Source organism: Trachemys scripta, chromosome 2 (genome assembly GCF_013100865.1).
Source record: "Trachemys scripta elegans isolate TJP31775 chromosome 2, CAS_Tse_1.0, whole genome shotgun sequence".
Lineage (NCBI taxonomy): Eukaryota > Metazoa > Chordata > Testudines > Emydidae > Trachemys > Trachemys scripta.
The window spans coordinates 263,361,099-263,384,020 of NC_048299.1; the positions used below are offsets into that span (position 1 = coordinate 263,361,099).

A 22,922-nucleotide genomic window follows, 5' to 3' on the forward strand; every position below is an offset into this window, starting at 1 on the left:
GGGGTGGTCCTGGCCTTCAGTGAAATGGGAAGAGCGTTCTTCTGCCTGAACACACAGAGATTTTAGGAGTGGCTTGGATCTTCAGAGACCTGCCAGAGATTAGAGCCATGCATGTGACAAACCTGTGTTTTCTGGTTCGTTCCAGCCTCAGGCATGGTTCCGTGGCCTGGCCACTTGTGTCTGCTCCTGGATCATCCTAATGGGGTTCTTGCATCAGAAGGGGCAATACACCTGGATAATCCCTGAAAGGGTTGGAGGTAAGGAAATGATGTCACCAGAAGCAGGCATACCCATCAGGATATTGTCCTTTCTTGATTCTGGAACCTCTCTGGATCTGCAGAGCTCCAACCACTAGGTTTTTATACTGGAATCTAGAGGGGTTCTACGGGCTGGGTGGAGCATCTTGTGGTGGTACTGCTCCCCCAAGGGGTCAGACTGGAAACAAATAAACGCAGTATTTTCCCAAACTCTGCTCATTTGTGCCACCAACAAGACACGTTGCTCACAGCAGGTTGTGCAGATCTTCATCAGATGCTCATTTCTCAGGCAAACATCACTGCTGCAGTTCAAGTTTGGAAGGTTTTCTTTGTAACCACAAGGATCAGAAGAGGCTTTTAATTTTTAAATTAAAACATAGGTTCTGGAGTACATGATGGCGGCCTTCAATGCTGTAATGATGGCTCCCTGAGCTGCTGCAGACTGGTCCAATCCAACCCCTGGCTTTTCATGTCTACATGTATAATGGTTTCTCCACCCCATTTTGCTCCACTCCCATCTTGGTGACGTGCGTACATGTCCCTTGGTACTTGCTACCTGGTGTGTTGCACTAGGTATGAAAATAACTTATCAGTAAAGAGCCCAAGTGAATTTGGCACCCAACTCCTAGCCAGGGGTGAAAGTAAAATTGAACTCTTACTGGTACGGGGCCGGCTCAGGCCCCCCTGGAAGGGGCGGGGCCTTGGGAGGAAAGGGCGGGGTTGGGGGTCAGTGTCCCCCAGCCAGCCCATCTGCGCTGCCTGTCCCGCGTCACCCGGGGCTCCAGCGGCGATTTAAAGGGCCCGGGGCTCTGGCCATTGCCACGGTAGCGGCGGCAGCAGCCGGAGCCCCAGGCCCTTTTAAATCTCCAGCCCTGGGGCATCTGCTCCTTTTGCACCCCCCGTCGGTGAACATTTGTGAGGACAATCTTGTACAGTGAATTTCATGAGGACACATGTTTGAAATTTTTGGATGTTATCCCTCTGTCTGTATCCGTGTCTGTGTTTACTATATATATGTCATCCCTTTGTCTTCAGCTCAGCCTGTTATATTATACCTTGCATGCTTGAGTTTTGATTCAGTGATAAGGATAATATCCTGTCTGACTGTTTCATTTTGTGTTCTTAATTAGTATTCCTTCGTTTTAAGTCTTTTCAGCACTTGTGAACCATTCCGCATTTGTGTACATGTTTACAGTAAAAGATTTCAAGTGTAGATAAGCTACTTATTTACAGCAAAATATTTCAAGTGTGGATAGGCTACATACTGACCAGCTAGATCACTATGAAGAGGAGATTTGAAAGTGGTGCAAACAAGAGACGGCAAAAACAACTGAGCGAAGCAGCAGCTAAGAGCTCAAGGCCAATAACTTCATTTCTCAAACCACTAGAAAACATACCTTCCCCAGCAGACAATGCTACAGATAATGAAAACACTGCAACTGCAACAGGTGATTTTTCAATGGCAATACCTGAACATGAGGACAGTAGTCAAGGAGATGTGCCAACAGTAACAGATGCAACAGAAGATCCAGAGTATGATCAAGAAACTCAACAGCAACAGGAAGATGTAGATCTTATGCAGCAAGAACAATTCATGTGTACTACAGGTTTGACTGTGACTGACATTGGAATTATTGATAAGACCAATGCTGCCCAAATACAATCTTTTCTTCAAATTAGTTGTTTTGAAATTCCAAGTAACATTCCACGAGATGCTGATTGTGACAGTGTACCCCATAAGGCTTTATGGGGAGGGGGTGCTTATAAATGTATGTATGACATAACTGGAATATGTTTTATGCTGCCTGTGCCATGTAACATATCTCCGTAAGGGTTGTGATCTACTATATCTATTCATCCTATTTGTACGTATATATCATTTTCTACTCAAGCTTAAGAATATGTGGTGTATGCTTGCATGATTTCTAAGTAAGCTTTGTGAGGCATTTGGTCAGCTTCTTTAGGAAGGAATTTGCCAGGTTAAGTACCTGATCAGGAGACACTTAGGGAACAATGCATCTTGGAATGCTCCAATCCACATGAGAAGTCTTCCTGGAGACATGCAAGATGCCATGTGGACAATGCAAAGACTGAGTCATGCAGGGGCATGTGACTTGCCCAGGTGACTCCAAAACTCCATCTTGGAGCTGGGCTTTGCAGAAGAGGGAGGTCCCCACCCACAAGAGAGAGTCTACTTAAACCTGTGGGAGACCCCTCCATTTTGTCTTCAGCTGGCTAAAGAAGGAGCCTCTCCACCCCCCCCCAGGATACTTGAAGGAGACTGAAACAAAGGACAGTAACTACAGGGGGTGTGAGTGATTGCTGGACCCAGGCTAAAAGGAGATTAGCCTGTAGAAGGGAGCATTCTGGAACTGGTGAGGAAAGTATCTGTATTCAGTTTGTTTAGGCATAGATCTGCGCATTTTGTTTTATTTTGCTTGTGACTTACTTTGTTCTGTCTGTTACTACTTTGAACCACTTAAATCCTACTGTCTGTATTTAATAAAATCACTTTTTATTTAGTAATTCACTCAGAGTATGTATTAATACCTGGGGGAGCAAACAACTGTGCATATCTCTCTATCAGTGTTATAGAGGGCGAACAATTTATGAGTTTGCCCTGCATAAGCTTTATGCAGGGCAAAACGGATTTATCTGGGTTTAGACCCCACTGGGAGTTGGGCATCTGAGTGCTAAAGACAAGCGCGCTACTGCGAGCTGTTTTCAGGTAAACTTGCAGCTTTGGGACAGGAGATTCAGACCCTGGATCTGTGTGTGGAGCCAAACAGGAGTGTCTGGCTCAGCAAGACAGGGTGCTGGAGTCCTAAGCTGGCAGGGAAAACAGGAGCAGGGGCAGTCTTTGCACATCGGGTGGCAGCTCCCAAGGGGGTTTCTGTGATCCAACCCGTCACACTGATAATCATGCTTTACCTACTCGTCTGCTGACAAAAACTCTTCCAAATGGTGAGATCTGCACAAGAGACTGGTTATGCTGGAGTACAGAACAACAATCTCTGTACTGTGCACCCTGCTTCATTTTGAACAAAAGTGCTGCAGATGCATCAGCTCTCTCTGATCAATCAGGATGGAGCATCAACACAGGTTGGAGGAAGTTGAAAGACCAAATACCTTCACATGAGAGTTCAACGTCACACAAAGAAAACTATGTTGCATAGAAATCAGCCAGTAGAGCAGCATTAGCTGAAAGTTCAGTTGAGAATTTACTCTTGACTGAACTCTCTACAGAAACTAATAACTGGAAAAAACTTCTTGAGTACATCCTGAATGTCATCCTTTTTCTTCCTGAGCGGGGATTGGCTTTCTTTGGTTCCAGTCAACATATTGGTGATCATGCAAATGGAAACTTTCTAGGCATAGTTGAGCTCCTCAGCAAATATGACCCACGTTTATCAGAGCATGTTAAATGTGTTTGAGAATCGCAAGAGAGTCAAAAGTGCATGCAAGTCCATTGTCTCTCTACACGCATACAAAACGAGTTTATTGAGTTACGTGGGTCATTCATACAAACAACAATTCTTGATGAGATTCGAAATGCCAAGTATTTTTCAATCATTGTTGATGCCACTCCAGATTGTTCTCACAAGGAACAGACGGCTATGGTTATTCAATATGTTAAGATTGTAGACAGCTCAATATTTTCAATTGAGGAAAGGTTTATTTTCTTTGATAATTTCATGAGAAAAACTGGAAAAGAAATTGCTGCTTGAGTACTAGCAATTCTAGAAGGTTTTAAGTTAGATTTTCAAGTCTGCATTGGTCAAGCCTATGACAATGGATCTAATATGGTTGGGAAGTACAAAGGTATACAAGCAGTTCTGCTTGAGCATAATTCAAACTGTATTTTCTCCAGCTGTGGAAACCACACACTAAACCTTGTAGGTGTTGACTGTGCTGAATCATGCGAGGAGGCAATTACTTACTTTGGAACTGTTCAGCAAATGTACAATCTCTTCAGTAGCAGTCCCCAAAGGTGGGGAATTCTGAAGCAATATCTTCCTGTTTCACTGCATGGGATGTCCAAAACTAGATGGTCTGCATGGATTGATGGTGTTCAACCAGTTGCGCAGCATTTGAATTCAGTGAGAAAGGCTTTAAATGAGCTTGAATCTCTCAATCTCACTGCACAGGCTCGAACTGAACTTCAGTCTATTCAGAAGCACATGTCCAAATTTGAATGAATTCTGATGTCATCTTTGTGGATGAAGCTACTTACAATGATCCACCAAACTAATCTGGTAATTGAAGCACACAATGCTACACTTGATGTTGAGAGGGATAACATTGAAAGTCTTATCAATGACATTCAACAGATTCGTGAACAATGGGATGCGATCCTGACTGAGTCCAAATTAGTAGCACAGAATATTGGAATTTCATCTGAGTTCTCCACCAATTGCAACTTATCTACTGAATCCGATGCCAAGCAGCATTATAGGGTCAGTGACTTCCTTGTCGTCATTGACTCTATTCAATCAGGTCTTACATGTCGATTTGAGTCACTGAGACTAATTTGTACCCTTTTGGGGTGTCTTTGGCAGTTCAACAGACTGAGTAATGAAGATCTGCTTTCTGCAGCTGAACAATTTCAGCAACAGTACAACAAAGAAATCTCAAAAGATCTCAGTGACGAGGTCATCTTCCGCTAACGAATATATTTGACGAACTTTAAATTGGATTGCAAGCCAAAGGAATTGCTTCAAGAAATACTCAAACTTGGACTCTCTGGGGTGTTTCCTAATATCACAATTGCACTGCGTATTTTTGTCAGTTTGCCTGCATCAGTGGCTTCAGGTGAACGCACCTTCAACGTGTTGAAGCAGGTAAAGAACTATCACCGTTCAACAATGGGACAACAGCGTTTGAATGGGCTCGCCATGCTTAATATCAGCTGTGACATTGCACAAAAGCTAGATTTTTTCCTCAATAATTAGTGTATTGATTTGCACAGAAAAAGGCTATAAAAGCATTTGCTAAATTAAAAAAAATTAAATTTATGTCTCACTCTTTTTTGGGTGCCTTATTTTGTTTTCATGTGTCGTCATTTTAAATTTTTATTATGGCTAGGGGCCTCAAAAGCTGGAAGTGGCCCAGGCCTCTCTGGACCTCTGAGAGGACCTGACCATAAGAAGTCCCATTGTAATAAATGCTATCCAACACGAGCGCAGGTATAGCAATCTGGTCCTATATGTTTGCCAAGCGACTAACCCATTGTTGGAGAGTACTGCAATATAAAGAAAAATAACTTTCAAGGGCCCCGCATCTGCTGAAGTAAATGGCAGAAATCACAGTGACTTCAGGGAGCAGGATCAGACTCTCAGTTATCTGGCTCTTAAGTCTCCAGCATTAGAGACAGGGCTTTTTAAAATCTAAGGTTGTATTAATGCTGCACTCAGGACCCGGTTTCATCTTTAAAACATGAAAGCTCCGAATGCAGCAATTGTTTGTGCACCGTGCACTGTGTTGCACTTATTCCCGGACAAGCAAATTACAATGAAAATAATCATTGTCAGAATACTAATGTGATGTAAACTAATGTAGGGATATTTATTCAATGGAATGCAATTACTAGGAATACTCTATTTTCTGAAGAGTGTGACTGTAATCCAATTTAGCTTTTTTAACCCCTGGTGATTTTGTTTCGGTTTGGATTGTGATAGGCTGAAAAACAGGCTGGGGGCAGAGAAAGGGGAGTTAGCACCACATGTAATCTGAAATCTTAATGACTTGACTAAATCTACATCACCACAGGGCAGTTAGTCATGATTGTGCTGTTAATTGAATGAAAAACAGAGTAGATCCTGTGCTCATTTTATATTAACATCATTTCACTTTCTGATGAATGAATATTCACCAGCTTAATCATCGACATCTCATCATAGTCGGCTTTACCTTAAACCAGTGGTTCTCAAACTTTTGTACTGCTGACCCCTTTTACATAGCAAGCCTCTGAGTGCAACCCCCCCCCTTATAAATTAAAAACACTTTTTATATATTTAACATCATTATAAATGCTGGAGGCAAAGCGGGGTTTTGGGTGGAGGCTGACAGCTCACGACCCACCCTGGAATAACCTCGTGACCCCCTGAGGGGTTTCAACCCCCAGTTTGAGAACTCCTGCCTTAAACCTATCAGTAGGACTGTGGATTGCAGACAACAGAGACCGGATCTTCGGAGATGCAGCATCAAGTGACGATGGACAAGGTACAACACAGGATGCATGACTTGGTCAAATGGGCTCAGCTGCAGCAGTGTTCTTGATGGGTGGGGTTGCAGCAGTGTCTGATGGGAAGAGGCCAGCTTCCCTCCTTCGGAGACAGAAGGATCGTGGGAGGGGCAATTCCTTCCAGAGATGCTGCTGCAGCTAATTAGGAGGCTAAACACCGAGGACCAGATTCTGGTACGTTCATTCAGGTTGCATAATTCCTTACAGTCCTGGTGAAATGAGTGGCGCCACGGTAGAAGGGAGGCATTATTCAGCATGAGTAAAGGCATCAGAATCTGGCCCCTAATAAAATGATACACGTGTGTGAAAAATGTAATTGCCTAAGGCTGGACTGCGGGAACACTGTGACCCAGGGACCTCTTGATACTAGCTGAGAGGACATGTGGGAGGGAGGGAGTGATAAGGACTACAGGGATCTCCTGGGTCTGATATTATACAATAGATCATAAAGGGTGGCAGGTAAGTTCTCCACTGAAAGCATGTGTCACACCAGTCATCCTAGTCATCGTGAAAGGTATGTCTGGGAGTAATATATATATATTGAAAATTATGTCCTTGAGGTCTGTTAGCTGAGGCTGATCACCAAAAGGGAAGTACTATCATGGATGGATATAAACTGTTCAGGAAGGACAGGCAGGGCAGAAAAGGTTGGGGAGTTCCGTTGTATGTAAGAGAGGAGTATGACTGCTCAGAGCTCTGGTATGAAACTGCAGAAAAACCTGAGAGTCTCGGATAAAGTTGAGAAGTGTGAGCAACAAGGGTGATGTCGTGGTTGGAGTCTGCTATAGACCACCAGACCAGGGGGATGAGGTGGACGAGGCTTTCTTCTGGCAACTAGCAGAAGTTGCTAGATCGCAGGCCCTGGTTCTCATGGGAGACTTTAATCACCCTGATATCTGCTGGGAGAGCAATACAGCGGTGCACAGACAATCCAGGAAGTTTTTGGAAAGTGTAGGGGACAATTTCCTGGTGCAAGTGCTGGAGGAACCAACTAGGGGCAGAGCTTTTCTTGACCTGCTGCTCACAAACAGGGAAGAACTAGTAGGGGAAGCAAAAGTGGATGGGAACCTGGGAGGCAGTGACCATGAGATGGTCGAGTTCAGGATCCTGACACAAGGAAGAAAGGAGAGCAGCAGAATACGGACCCTGGACTTCAGAAAAGCAGACTTTGACTCCCTCAGGGAACAGATGGGCAGGATCCCCTGGGAGAATAACATGGAGGGCAAAGGGGTCCAGGAGAGCTGGCTGTATTTTAAAGAATCCTTATTGTGGTTGCAGGAACAAACCATCCCGATGTGTAGAAAAAATAGTAAATATGGCAGGTGACCAGCTTGGCTAAACAGTGAAATCCTTGCTGATCTTAAATGCAAAAAAGAAGCTTACAAGAAGTGGAAGATTGGACAAATGACCAGGGAGGAGTATAAAAATATTGCTCAGGCATGCAGGAGTGAAATCAGGAAGGCCAAATCACACTTGGAGTTGCAGCTAGCAAGAGATGTTAAGAGTAACAAGAAGGGTTTCTTCAGGTATGTTAGCGACAAGAAGAAAGTCAAGGAAAGTGTGGGCCCCTTACTGATGAGGGAGGCAACCTAGTGACCGAGGATGTGGAAAAAGTTAACGTACTCAATGCTTTTTTTGCCTCTGTCTTCACAAACAAGGTCAGCTCCCAGACTGCTGCACTGGGCAGCACAATATGGGGAGAAGGTGACCAGCCCTCTGTGGAGAAAGAAGTGGTTCGGGACTATTTAGAAAAACTGGACGTGCACAAGTCCATGGGGCCGGATGCGCTGCATCCGAGGGTGCTAAAGGAGTTGGCGGATGAGATTGCAGAGCCATTAGCCATTATTTTTGAAAACTCATGGTGATCGGGGGAGGTCCCAGATGACTGGAAAAAGGCTAATGTAGTGCTCATCTTTAAAAAAAGGGAAGGAGGAGGATCTGGAGAACTACAGGCCAGTCAGCCTCACCTCAGTCCCTGGAAAAATCATGGAGCAGGTCCTCAAGGAATCAATTATGAAACACTTAGAGGAGAGGAAAGTGATCAGGAACAGTCAGCATGGATTCACCAAGGGGAAGTCGTGCCTGACTAACCTAATTGCCTTCTATGGTGAGATAACTGGCTCTGTGGATGAGGGGAAAGCAGTGGATGTGTTATTCCTTGACTTTAGCAAAGCTTTTGATATCATCTCCCACAGTATTCTTGCCGCCAAGTTAAAGTAGTATGGGCTGGATGAATGGACTGTAAGGTGGATAGAAAGCAAAATGCATGTCCCCCCTTCTTGCATGGGACACTGTACCTCCTGGATACACAGTGCCCCCACTGGGGCAACAAATAAATATATGGAGATATGCTTATCTCATAGAACTGGAAGGGACCTTGAAAGGTCATCGAATCCAGCCCCCTGCCTTCACTAGTAGGACCAAATACTGATTTTGCCCTAGATCCCTAAGTGGCCCCCTCAAGGATTGAGCTCATAACTCTGGGTTTAGTAGGCTAATGCTCAAACCACTGAGCTATCCCTCCCTCCTCAAATAAATACCATGCAATTGTAGGACCCTTTGCCTTCAGGCCACTGAATCATGTTACTGCATAACTGTCCATTGCAGCAGTTTCACATCTTCCTCTGAACCATTTGGTACTGGCTACTGGTGGAGAGAAGATACAGCTCTTGATAGAAAAGTGGTGTCAGCTGGTATTGCAATTCTTCTTTCAGAGTAGCAGCCATGTTAGTCTGTATCCGCAAAAAGAACAGGAGTACTTGTGGCACCTCTAAGGTGCCACAAGTACTCCTGTTCTTTTTGCAATTCTTCTGTTGTCCTGCAGAGGACCTTGCTGGGAGTTCATTATTATGAATTACTTGTATTGCAATAGTGCTTAGAGATCCCAACTCCTCTGTGCAAATAAAGAACTAAAGTGGTCCCCGCCCTGAAGCGCTTACACTCTCTGAGACAACGGGTGGGTACAACAGACAGATGGCGGGGGGACTTACAAGGTAATATATGTTTGATTGTGACCTATGCGATGAACAGCGGTCACAACACTCAACTTCAATAGGATTTCTACATGCAAAAGACTTGCAGAATCAAGCTCTTACTATCTCCAGCAGTCAAATCACCAACAGCATGGGTGAGACAATAGAAGTTATACATTCTTAGTCCCTGCTGAGCTGTTTGGATTTTCGTTTCCCTTTTTAATATAATGTCTTGCAAGTTTGTGTGGGGAGTTTTTGCCCATCCATTTACTGTAAATGCTGTAGGGACCCATGACAGAATGCAGCTTGGGCCTATGCCATGATAGGTAAGGAAGTAGAGAATTTTTTATTAGTCCATACTTAAGTCCAATTGGATTTAAATTACATGCTGCTGAGAGGTTTCTACAAGAGACCTGTAGCAGCAGCAGCACCAGCAGAGCAGAATTTCAAGATGACAAATTCTGTCTCCCTGGGTTAGATCCTTCTCTCACCTAACAATGATTTTATTCCATTAACTGCAGTGAAGTTACTCCTGATCTATACTGGTGTAAGCGAGAGGAGAGTCACGCCCTTTCTTTCCTTGACTGGGAAACAGATACACAACACTAGGCTGTAAAAACAATCTGGGAACATGCTAGCCAAGCACCTTTTCTTCAAAGTGGGATTCTATGAATAACAGTCTTCATGGCTATGAACAAAGCAAAGCACTACACATTCTATGAAGAGCCAAACCCATCTCTGCAATACACCTTCTTGTACCATTGCCCTTTTAAAAGCAGTTGTTCTATAGCAAAGTCCAGTGTTGATTTCATATCAATTCATATGAACTTTGAAATGAAGCACTATCTGGAAAAAAATGAGTTTCTCCGCATTGGAACACCATTGTTCTTGCAAATCAATGGTATGGATTTTGCACTGTGACATTTAAATGCAATAGTTTTGAGATGTGACTGCTGACTGCTAAAGGAAGGTGTGGGATAGAGGCAATGTTTGGGACATTCCTGCTTAAATGACTGCATACAGACTGTGAGCTATTTGTGTCAGACACTTTTTTTTTCATTTGTTTGTACAGTGCTGAGAACAGCAAGGTGCCAATCTTGATCAGGTGCTACTTAATACAGATAATAATAGTACGCAAGGGGGATCCCCCCGCTCTGATTTCCAGGAACGAGGAGTTGAACTGCAGACTTGGAGCCAGAAGTCTTAACAGAGATGTGTCCAATGAATAGGCTTTAGAATGATTGCCAGTGGAAGTTCTCAAGCCAGACTAGCAATTCACTCGTGTCTAAGTGAACACCTTTTCCATTCTTCAGCAACCTGGGGAGATATGATTTGAATATAAATATATTAGGAAAAAGTTCCTAACTGTCAGGGTGGTTAAACACTGGAATAAATTGCCTAGGGAGGTTGTGGAATCTCCATCTCTGGAGATATTTAAGAGTAGGTTAGATAAATGTCTATCAGGGATGGTCTAGACAGTATTTGGTCCTGCCATGCGGGCAGGGGACTGGACTCAATGACCTCTCGAGGTCCCTTCCAGTCCTAGAATCTATATGTACATAGGACAACTCACTTCAGCTAGGAGGGTGTTTCTCAGCAAGGCTCTGCTTCTATCCAGCTTATAGACTACTTGATGTAGATGGAAGGGAGTGACCTTCTCAGAGTCATATACTGCTCATAGATATGCATGATGGACTCTCAGTAATATCAATAGGAGTGTCACATGGGCATCCAAAGGCAGAATGTGACTCAGCAAGTGACTCAATTGGGAAGGGACCTGATTGACCTCCAGGTTCTCCCATTGCCAGTGTGGTCACATCCTCTCCATGAAGTCTTTTTCACATGGAAAGTGGCTAATCCACTAGTGGCATTGGCAGCACATATGCTGACAAGCGGATCTTGTTGGAACGCCAGCGTCACTGAAGGCTAAGGGTGGTAACTGATTTTGCACCTGTGTATCCCTGAAGATTTCCCCGGCAGCCCTTTATTTCCAAACAGTGCAATGGCAGAAATGAAAATTATGCTCTGCTGCTTCTTTCTTGCCTTTTCAGGTTGTTTTGAAGGAGTCATAAGGAGCTTTGGGAGTTCATATACAAAAAGAAAAGCATCTGGAATTGTGTGGCACATGATAAGTCAAATGTCATATAGTACTTGCACAATTCAAGTTATACGCTTCTTATATGTCTTAACAACAATTCATTTATAGGGAGCACCTTTCAGCTGAGGATCCCAAATAACTTTACAAACATTAGTTAAACCTGACCACACGCCTGTAAGGAAGGTAAGCGTTATTACACCTATATTACAGATGGGTAAACTGAGGCACAAAGTTAAAGCTGTGATCCCGCAAACATGCTTGCTTGCAGAATCACAGGTAAGGAGCCTGCTTACCTTTACTATTTTGAGTCCTACTTACTGCTATTTAATAAAGGTAAGCATGTTCCTATAGGTTTGCAGGATCAGGGTCTAAATGACTTGCCCAAGATCACACAGCAAGTTATGGTACGCTGTTGGCATGCTGGCACTGCTATTAAATATACCAAACATGATTGCTTCCTTGGACCTTGTCCTCTCACCTACCCTTTATAATCTGCTGCATCCGTGAGTTGTCTCTTGTCACATGCAAAGATCGTAAGATCTTTGAGACAAGGACTATCTTTTTTTACGTGTGCATAATGCCAAACACAATGGGGCTGCCATAATAGTAATAATTATTAATAATAAAATTAGCAGCACAGGTGGGAATGAAAATCCATAAATCTCCTATTCCAGTCACTAGACTGTGGTCTCTCTGCCTTTGATGTTTCTTGTCATGGGCAGTAGGAAAAAGTTGGAATATAAAATAAAACTTTGCTTCAAACTTTTCATGAACTGCAGTTGCATTGGAATTACAATTACCTGTCAGGTATTACTAGTGCTAGGAGCAAATACAGAATCTCAAACTCTCATCTGGGAGGGGTTTAGGAGCCAAAGATACACATTCAGCTCTCAGTTAAATCTCAACATTTGCAGTCCAAGCAAATTTTGCAGTTGGGAAAGCCAAGTGCTCTAAAGAGCTTTAAATGGGAATGTGGGACTAAGAGAGACTGTTGAGAGAGGAGACAGGTAAAAGGGAAATGGAAGAAAAATACATTAGTAACACTTCAGAATGTCCACAGAGGGTATGAATAAGCTGCAAGAAGAGAAGAAGTTTTGCACATAATTCCCGATCGAAAGGTAAGTACTAGCACAGGCTAATATTCAGGAATATGAATATAGCACAGTGAAAAGGAACTTAGAATGTAACTGACTGCATTACAATGTTATGTCCTGTATTGTATTTAGTGGGAAAATATTAGTTTGTTATTATCCCTTTGATAAAATATGGACTGTGGTCCTCTTCAGGAGATACGAAGGACTAACTGAGTTGCAAGTGGAAGACAGATCTCTCAATTGTTCTCCAGATCTTAGCTTTCAGTTTTTCAAAAAAGGAAATCTTTTCTTGTTATGATAGCAAGAGAGTCTTGAAAATATGACCCCCTGAGGAAAACCGATGCAGTGATGTCTGTCTGAATTTGCAGAGAGCTTGAAACAATAGCTCTGATATGTGAATTGCCCCATTCATTTCAATGGGTACTAATGCAGATACCCATGATGCTACTTCAAACGTCAACATCAAATGTTAACTATTTCATTGCTCAGCCAAGCATGGAAGAATGGAGAGGAAGTATCATATTACGAAGCTCTCCACAATCTACTCCAAGTGACTAGGGTGGGGCAGGAAAGAAGTTTTCCCATCCCACAAGAATTTTCACAATTTCAAAAGTGTTTCTGTTCCACATCAGGACAAAACTAAGACCTGACATTTTTCACAAATGCCTACATGCCTTTAAGGATCAGGGCCTTAGTCTCTCTGTTCCTCAGATTCCCAATCTGAAAAAAAAAGGGGATATGAGCACTGCCCTACCTCTCAGAGGATAAATATAATAAAGATTGTGAAGTGTTCACATGCTATGGTGATAAGGGCCATATAAGTACCTAAGACTGATCAAAATTTGAAACCAAATTATGCCACACTTACATACATTGACATAGGTCTGGTTCTCTATTGTCCTTCACCTTGCACAGCCATTTACACTAATGCAAAGTGCATGTAACACTACAGTACATTCAGGTTCACTAGCGTTCTGCACTCTTGTTGCACTGCTGTAAATGACAGCACAAGGTGCAAGGCAATGGTGAATCAGGCGCATCTGGATAGCATTCTGCTGGGAGTCATACTGCAGTCAACAGATCTACTCATGCATGTAGCTGCTTGCCAGTGTGAGTAAAGGGTTCACAATCTGGCGCTGGCCCTGCAAACTTGCACATGAATAGTGCTGTGGGACTTTTCACATGAGTAAAGTTACTCAGTGTGTAAGTATTGGTAGGGTCAGGCCCAAGGAATATATTGTATAATGAATTTTCTACACCATTTGTAGAAATACTTTCAGCAAATTCATGGTAGATGTATCTGCAAACTTATGATTTTTTGGGGCCCCAGTGACTTCAGCACATTTCTGCAGTGGCCACACAGTGTGCCATTGATGTTGATGTGCCTAGGGGATCAGATTGCAGGATACAGGCTAGAATAATACTTCCCCCAGCAGGACCAGTGTGTTTGATCTAGAGCAGAGCACAGGGATTGGAGCTGTGATCTGAATGCATGGAAAAGCTGAGTGAGATGTGGAAATGAAGAACTGCTGAATGTTTGCATTAGTTTGTTCCCTTATCCATGATTTTATGCTGGAGGGGAACTACTGGGGCCTCAGACCCAGTCTTCTGTGGAATTAAATGCGTTAGTCACACGTTATGTTAAGATTCCATTTATAAATAGGTTATAGGGGGTGAATAAATGGTTAACAGATGTTTTAATAAATGGTTAATTAAGGTTGTATTCATAAATAATTCGCAAAGTTACTAAAAGGTTAATAAATTGTTTCATTAATGATTAATCAATCGCTATAGCATGTGAGAGTTCAACAGGTCAATAGGTTGTTTCTATGACACCTTCTACTTAAGCACTTGTCACTATCTATGACCCATGCTGCTCATGTCTGTAATTGGCTTATAACATCCCATAATACTAACCCTTGAAAAATGGAACCTTAGTATAAAGTGTGACTGATGAATTGCTGAACAGTTTGCCTTTGAGAGAATATATATTTTGTGTACCACGCCCAAATGCATACAGTGACCTTTAAGTTAAAACCATGTACATTTTCCTGTGTATAAAGGTCTCTCATTTCAAGAAGCCCTTTTGTATCAGATTATACTCATTTTCCAGAAAGCGTTTGTGCACTTGTTAGCCTTCCTCTTAACTGTCCATTATCGACCATACAAAAACCTGCTGCATACTGAAAATGTGGTAATGCTGTAACATAGCGAGAATTTACTATCAAAATAAATGACACAGTGGCGACTGCTCTGATTGCATTATGCAGTGCCATATTTAATTCATTTAAAAGCTTCATTTTTGATATTTAAATGAAACAGGCACAAAAACCTCTCTCTTTAAGAGATTTATATGGCCCCTGTTACCATAGTATCAATGAGGTAGGGACATGCTATTGCCTCTCTTTCACAGATGGGAATTTAGGCCCAGATCCTGATTGATTCAATGGAAAGTAAGGTGCCTATATAGCTTTGAGTATCTAGGCCTAAGTGACTTGCCCAAGGTCATACAGGGAGTCTGTGGCAGAGGAAAAAATCAACCCAAGTCTCCTGACTCCAAGGCTAGTGTCCTAATCATTGAACCATCCTGTCTCTCTGGACTGTTTCTCCAGCCTGTTTGATGCCTGTGAAATGGGTAGAGTCCCCTAAGGGGGCTCCACCCAGAAAAATAACAAAAATGACCTAAACAAGTGGAAGGGCCACAGTAACAGAGAGGTGCACTGAAAAGCTCAACACTGAATGGGAAGCCTGCTGTTCCAGAGTGCTGCAGAAGCCAAGGTCTTTGCTGGAGCATTTAGGTGCAATGATTTACACTGCATTGATTTATCCCAATTGAGGATCCGGGCCTCTGTGCAGCTGGCTTTCTCCTTGTAATGTCGTACTGAATGAAGAAATACATGAAAAATCTAAGCGCGGACAGTCTGAAGCAAAGGGTCCGATATGCTAGTAAGGAAGCCAAGTCACATAACAAGGTAGGCAGGATTAAGTAAGCGCATAAGCTTGAAGAGCAGAGAGACCTTTGGGGAAATCCTGTAGACATGCAGCAAAGCACGTGTCCTCATTTCAGTTTTCCTATTTGGTTTCCTGCAGAGCTCTCACACATCTTAGCATCAGTCACTACCTGGAATTTTGTTTTGGTTTTGTATTTGCAAACTCAAGGCAGCTTTTTTACATCAGAATTATATGCTGCTGTTGCTGCATATGCCTTTAAATATCCAGCTGGTAATTATTTGCAGCAGACAAGCAAATAAAAGGGTGTTTTTTCTTTTTTCTTTTGCTTGTTGGTGCTAATGATAAGGAATGCCGATGCTTCTGCCTCCTGGCTTTTATAGGGAACACTCTCCTGTTCTTCAGAGCACTGCAGTACTGGTTTTAGCTGTGGTCTTTGGGACTGTCACTGGAGGAGAGTGCACTTCTATTTGATAAAAGATTCCACTCTTCTCCCAAAGGCTTTAATGGGGGCCTGCTCCAAACAGTGGCGGATTAGCCACTGGGCCAATGGGACCCATGCCCGGGGCCCTGGCCAATTGGGGAGCCCCAGAAAAATGGGCTCCCCTATGCCCTGACCCCATTTCCCAGGCAGGAGAGCAGGTGAGGGCATGGGAGGGATTGCAGGCAGAAGGGGCCCCCCCACTTGCTCTGGCCCAGGGCCCCACAAAACCGTAATCCTCCTCTGGTTCCAAAGCCCACTGAAGTCTATGGAAAGACTCCTACTGAGCTTTAGATCAGGCCCTTGATATACTCAGCAGATTTGTGACCCTTTGCCAGGTGGTATTGGCAGCAAAAAGGGCTGGGTCCAATTTTCTAGGGATTCTTTCTTGTGACTAATTGCCACCACCTGAAGCCCCAACCCAGAAACTTGCAAAACTACATACACAACCCTGGGAGCTCTTGATGGGCAATATTTCCCCACGTGCAAGCACTGATACCAAAGGTTAAAAAAAGAACTTTATCAGGGGATGGGGAAGAGAAGGAGCAACAGAAATTATTTGGGAAAACTGGCAACAAACTAACATGTTCTACGAAATAAGACTCCCAGCTCCCTCAGGGTGCCTAAAAGTAGCCCCTTTGGGAGTTCATAGAATTATAGACTCATAGAATATCAGGGTCGGAAGGGACCTCAGGAGGTCATCTAGTTCAACCCCCTGCTCAAAGCAGGACCAACTAAATCATCCCAGCCAGGGCTTTGTCAAGCCTGACCTTAAAAACCTCTAAGGAAGGAGATTCCACCACCTCCCTAGGTAACCCATTCCAGTGCTTCACCACTCTCCTAGTGAAATAGTGTTTCCTAATATCCAACCTAGACCTCCCCCACTGCAACTTGAGACCATTGCTTCTTGTTCTGTCATCTGCCACCACTGAGAACAGCCGAGCTCCATCCTCTTTGGAACCCCCTTCAGGTAGTTGAAAGCAGCTATCAAATCCCCCCTCATTCTTCTCTTCTGCAGACTAAACAATCCCAGTTCCCTCAGCCTCTCATCATAAGTCATGTGCTCCAGCCCCCTAATCATTTTTGTTGCCCTCCGCTGGGCTTTCCAATTTTTCCACATCCTTACGAGCGATCTAGCCGCTTCGCTGCTCCCTAGCTTCTCACTCAAGATACGTTTTCCTGGGTTGGAGGAGTTCAAGGATTCTAGCAGAGTGACAACGATGATCTCCCTTCTCTGTCAGGCTTCGGGCCACAGGGCTTATACCTGGGTAATTTGGGGGCTGATTCTTCTCTTGTTTGCAGCAGTTGTATGCCCATGTGACTCCAATTGTCTTCCAGGGTGTTATTCCAGACTGAGGGCTCGGTTGTGCCTGTGTTGGGGGCAGTGCCATTCTTTGCAGAGCTTCTTGGTGCTGAGGGGCATTAAACCTTCTGCTACAGCCCTCCATGGGTGCAACTTAATGGCAGGCCTGCTCTAGGCAGGGAAAGAAGAGAGGATGGGATCAGTGCTTGAGGGGCATGTGTATAGCTCCATCTCCTCCTAACCCCCATTTAAAGCCTGATCCAAAGCCCGTTAAAGCCAATGGGAGTCTTTCCATTAACTTCAATGGGCTTTGGGTGAGGGCCTGATTGCGCTGTGAGGCATAAGGAGATTGTGCAGGGGGAGCATTCCCGGTACCTGTGCCTGGTCCTTGTGTAACCCATACACCTTCTGGGTGTGGTGCTCTGTCCCATCTAGTGGCACCCAGACCACCTAGGGAGAGAGAGAGAAAATAAGTCTGCAGCTGTAGCTAACAGACAGTTGGCTTTTAGCTCATGCTGTAGAGGCTCATGCACTAAGCTCCAGTGGTCCCAGGTTCAATCCCATCTGCTGACGACCAGATCGGGCTACGCAAGGGGGTGAAAGCCCTTTTCTGCACCCGTTAGGGCCTGAGCCTGCACCACTGAACTCAATGAAAGATTGCTGTTGAATTCAAAAGGATCAGGAGCAGTTCGTAAGTGAGAGACAAACAATGCCCTGTGTGTCTGCCCAATGAGAGCTCACACTTGGACTGGCTCATTCAAAGCCCCGATCCTGGTGTTACAGTGAATTCCATACCTGCAACGGTGCGTGCTCCTTAAGACAACAGCAGCGGTAAATTAACTGTTTTTGCTTCGGACCCCAGTTTGGCCAGTCCTCCTGGAGCAGAAGTGCCACAGTACTGCTGCCTCAGCGACAAGCACCGAGCGGGCTCAAACCTGGAGGATTTCTCCGGGGTGTTCCAGACACACAACCGCCTCCCAGAATACAATGTGAAATCATGGCCAAAGCAAACTACTGGAGTTCAAAATACGTGCCCGAGAACAGCAACAGACTGACCAACCTTTGAAGGTCTGGAGAGCTAATTAATATCATTCGATACACAACAGTTGCTGCTGCTGCTGGTATGGCCCACTAGAATGTGGATGTGTGTTTGTCTGTACAACAGAAGCACAAAGAGCATGTTACTTATACACTTGCTCTTTTGCTCACCAGTTAGCAGCCCTGTGTGGGAACAGCAGAGGGAATGCAAAATCTTTTATTTTATTTCCCTTCCTTGGGGATTTCAAAATGATTAAAAATCCTCTGCTTGGCATCATTAGCCTGCTTATATATCTGTCCCTGCTAGAGAAAACTACACAGGGGGAAAAACAGCATTTGACTGTTCTGTCAGTACAATAACATTTAATGCCTCTGCTATTTGGCCCAACATTATATCACCCTCTGTTGTGTTTCCCAGCATGCCCTGGCATTCCTTCAAACAAGTATTCATTCTATCAGAAAGTCCAAGAAAAGACTTTACTCCCTTGAGGATCAAGAATAAAGCAACTGCTAAGAAAGGTACAGGAGCTATTAATATTAATGTTATAGGCAGAAAGGGAGGGGGGAGAGGACATAGGAGCAGTGAAAGAATGAATACTTATGGCTTTGATGTGTTCATTTCCACAGGACCGGTAGCAGCATGGAGAATACAGAATCATATAAAGAGGAAAATGAGGAGGTGGAGGTGAGCTATAGGCAGCTAAGAAAATTGCACAAGCTGTGGGGAATTTTTCTGTCTAGACACACATACACAGAAAGGCAGCCACTGTGCCATCTGCAATTTAGCTGATTTTTTTTTTTAAGGACAGAGCTGAGACAAAAAAGGAACCCACCCATGTGCTTCTGGTTTCGGCATTCATATGAATGAGGCATATCCAGTGCCTGCTGCGTGTGGGAAAGAAAGCCACTGAATGTAGTTGTTGTACCTATGAAGGAACAACAGCGAGAGAGCCCACAAATCCTCATCGTACATGTCGTTTTCTGCTCCAATGGCAGAGTAAAAAGGGAAGGGATGCAATTATTTTAGTCCTAATGAGGCTGCTGAGGAGTAAAAATGGAAATAATTAAAGCCCTTGTGTCTCCGATTCTTTGGGCCAGATTCTTCTTTTAGTGACACCACTGCACTCCCACTGCTCTGATGTCTCTGAGAGGGCTCAGAGGCCCTCCAATACACGTACACCGTCTGCTTCAGTGAAACTTTCACAGATGCGAATGAGGACAGGAACTGTACCTCCTCCCAGCCACCTTTATCCTTGAGGTAGCTCTACTGTCCTCAGTGGAGCTATGCAAAGGAGAAATCTTAACCTTTCTGCTCTCTAGTTACCCTAGATTTCACCAGTGTAACAACAGGCCTGATCCAAAATCCAATGAACTCAACAAGATTCTTCCCAGCGCCCTCAGTGAGCCTCAGTGCAGGCTTTAAGTGTCTAGTCTTACCACGTGTCTACTCCCTTGCATGGCTTCCAGTCAGTCCAAGCTGGCTTTACTAACACAAACGTGCTGGATTCCATTCTGCTTGATGCATCAATGAAAACATCTGTTCAGCTCTGATATAAGAACTATTATTTTACTAAAGATGCTGCAAAAAAGTCCATAAAGAACTTTTTTTTAAAAAAGGGGCTAGCAGATTCAAGAGATCCGCATTGAGTATTGTTGGAATGCACCTCACATTGCTCTACTAGAGTCACCAGTTCAGAGACTCGTGGGCACAAAGGTGACAAGCCAGGTGCCAATGGAAGACCATTAACCTGAAAAGGGTTACAGAAGATCTATGCGGCAGGAAGTTAGAACAAAAGAAATACTCCAAGAAAGCTATGCCCACTGCAGTTGGGAGAGAATGTTAGGCCCCAAACTGGCAACCTGCTGAGGAAACTGCTGGAACATCTATCTGAACATCATACATTATAATCCCCCCTGGAGGGCCAGACCTACAGGAGGAACAGAAGACATTTAAACAAAGTTAAGGAGAACATTGGTTCTGGTTTTTGAGGACATTCGGAATGTCAATGCCAGCATTCATGCTCTGATAGGAGTAGCACATACCCCCCTGCTCACAGACAAAAAACACCTGGAGCAGCAAACATAGGCCTAGGGGGCAGAGCCATTATAGCAGCTGAACAGGCCGTTGCAGAAGGACCTGTTTCAAGAACAAGAGGTGGGCATATGATTGGAAAGCCCTTGAGATTCAGGAGTAGTAGTTAATGATGTATGTCAATCAGAGGCAGGGTAATTTTCTCATATGTCCAGGGCTTAGGCCATGCGTTTTGACTCCACCTAGATGTCCGTTTGTAGAGGTTATTAATTGGCTGTGTCAATTTGTCATTGGGTCTGGTTGATATTAAGTTTTATTTGCATTTGATTTAAAGAAACAGAGGAGGCAGGAGGTAAAACAATAGCCTGTGGAGACAGTGAGAATACTGACCCCTGTCTGTGATACAAATATGACTTTTAGGAAAGCGGATTCAGATCGTGTGGCTGTCTTGGGCTCAAAGTATGTCTACACTGTGGAAAAAAAATGGTGCTTTCTTACCTCTGTTCTTAGCTAACTCATGTTACACTAAATCAGGTTAAAATAGCAGTGAAGACACTGCAACTCGACTTTTCACTCTGGTGAGCAGCTCGAATTACAGCCTATCGGGGAAATCTGGGGTTGATCTTGAGTTGTTGTGGTGTTTAGATGCTGCTTGTAATTATTAGAACTGGGAGCACTGGCTGTTGGGAGTCTGAAAGGACAGGAAACAGGAAGGAGGAGGAGGAGTTGAGGAGGCTGGGAGAGTTACAGAGTGCGCAGCTACAGCTTGGAGAAGAGACTTGCACTGTAAATAAAGTTCTGTTGAAGTTGTTAATACTTTGCCTTGTGGATACAACATTTTGGCGACGAGGATGGATCTTCTGTCTCTGAACCCACCTGCACCCTTTCTGCAAAGCCCAGGTGAGCCTCCAATTGCTTTTACTGCCTGGATCCGTATGTTTGAGACTAATCTGCTTGCAATCAGTGCTACAGAGATTTCTGAAGTAAGAAAGCGTGCTCTGCTAATCCACTGCCTTGGAGCAGAAAGGCAGTGTATATTTTACACTTTTCCCCTTGCAGATGATAAATATGAGACTGCACTCACTGCATTAAAGAACTTTTTTGTGCCAAAAGTGAATGTAGTAGCTAATCGCTACAGATTTCGCCAGCGTGAGGAAAGACTATAATGCAATATATTGCTTCCCTGAGGAACCTGATTGTCACTTGTGACTTTGGGAATATGGCAGATGAGATGATTAGAGACCAGCTCATTGAGAAAACAACAATGCTTCATGTAAGAGAACGCTTACTTCTAGAGCCACAACTTAGACTAGAAAAAGCAATAACCATTGCTACTCAGATTGAGTCAGCTACAGCTGAAGCCAAAATAATGAGCCAGGGTACAGGAGGCCCAGTCCAGGGTGTGACTCCTTTGCAGAAAAGTTCACTATCACTGCAGACAAACAATTGCAAAAGAAAAACTAATGAAAAGCCACTGAATCAGCGAATGCAAAATTCAGTAAAAGCATGCTTTCGCTGTGGATCCCCACAACATCTTGCAAGCTACACAGGATGTCCAGCAAAAGTAACTCAGTGCAATCATTGCAAAAAGATTGGGCATTTTTCTAAAGTATGTCGCAGTAGCCAGTTCAATCAACAGGTGCATGCAATTACAATACCAGATGTTACTGTGCTGAGTGTAGACAAAATCACTACTGCACATATTCCAGAACAGATAAAGTACACTGTAAATCTTTCTGCCATACCCTCAGGCAAATCACACTCTATTCAGCTAATGTTGGACACTGGCTCAGCAGTATCTATACTAGCTGATTCCATCTATTTGCTTTACTTTAAAGATGTGCCTCTTACTGAACCCAAACTTCACTTGGTATGCTATTTGAAAAACCATATTTCAGACCAGGATATCGTATTGCTAGATGGTCTGCAAGACTACTCTCTTTCAAATATGAACTGGAATATAAGCCTGGAAATGAAAATGTGGTAGCTGATTGCCTTTCTCACCTGCCTTTGCCTTCAGCAGATGGTCCACCAGAGGATGAGGATGTAGTAGTTGCGCTTATTACAAGCCCTCTTACTGCAGTTACAAGAGAACAATTTCAATCTGCTTGTTCAGCATGTCCAATTCAACAAAAACTACGGGAATTTCTGACAAAGAGATGGCCCAGTAACCCTAAAAACCTTGACCCAGTTTTGTTGCCTTATTTTAGAGTTCGGGATGAACTTTCTTTGCTCGATGGGTGTGTGCTACGAGGTACACACCGGCTACTTGTGCCAGAAGAATTACAGTCAAAACTCATACACCTGGCACACGATACTCATCAAGGATTTGTCAGAACCAAACAATGACTACGGGATCTGTATTGGTGGCCAGGGATGGACTCTCAAACTGAAGCACTCATAAAATCCTGTCTCACTTGCCAAATGCATGATAAGACAGCAGTGACATGTAAC

At 43.8% G+C, this 22,922-nt stretch overlaps 1 long non-coding RNA gene across 1 annotated transcript in view; it reads left to right on the top strand.

The window, feature by feature from the left end:
- LOC117873813 overlaps positions 1–19,122 on the top strand; it is a 30,858-nt gene extending 11,736 nt beyond the window's left edge. Inside the window, exons 2-4 of the long non-coding RNA XR_004644815.1 lie at positions 146–257; positions 18,855–18,955; positions 19,064–19,122. This is a non-coding gene — a long non-coding RNA (uncharacterized LOC117873813). The remainder of the gene's footprint in view (positions 1–145; positions 258–18,854; positions 18,956–19,063) is intronic.
- Positions 19,123–22,922: the final 3,800 nt, after the last annotated feature.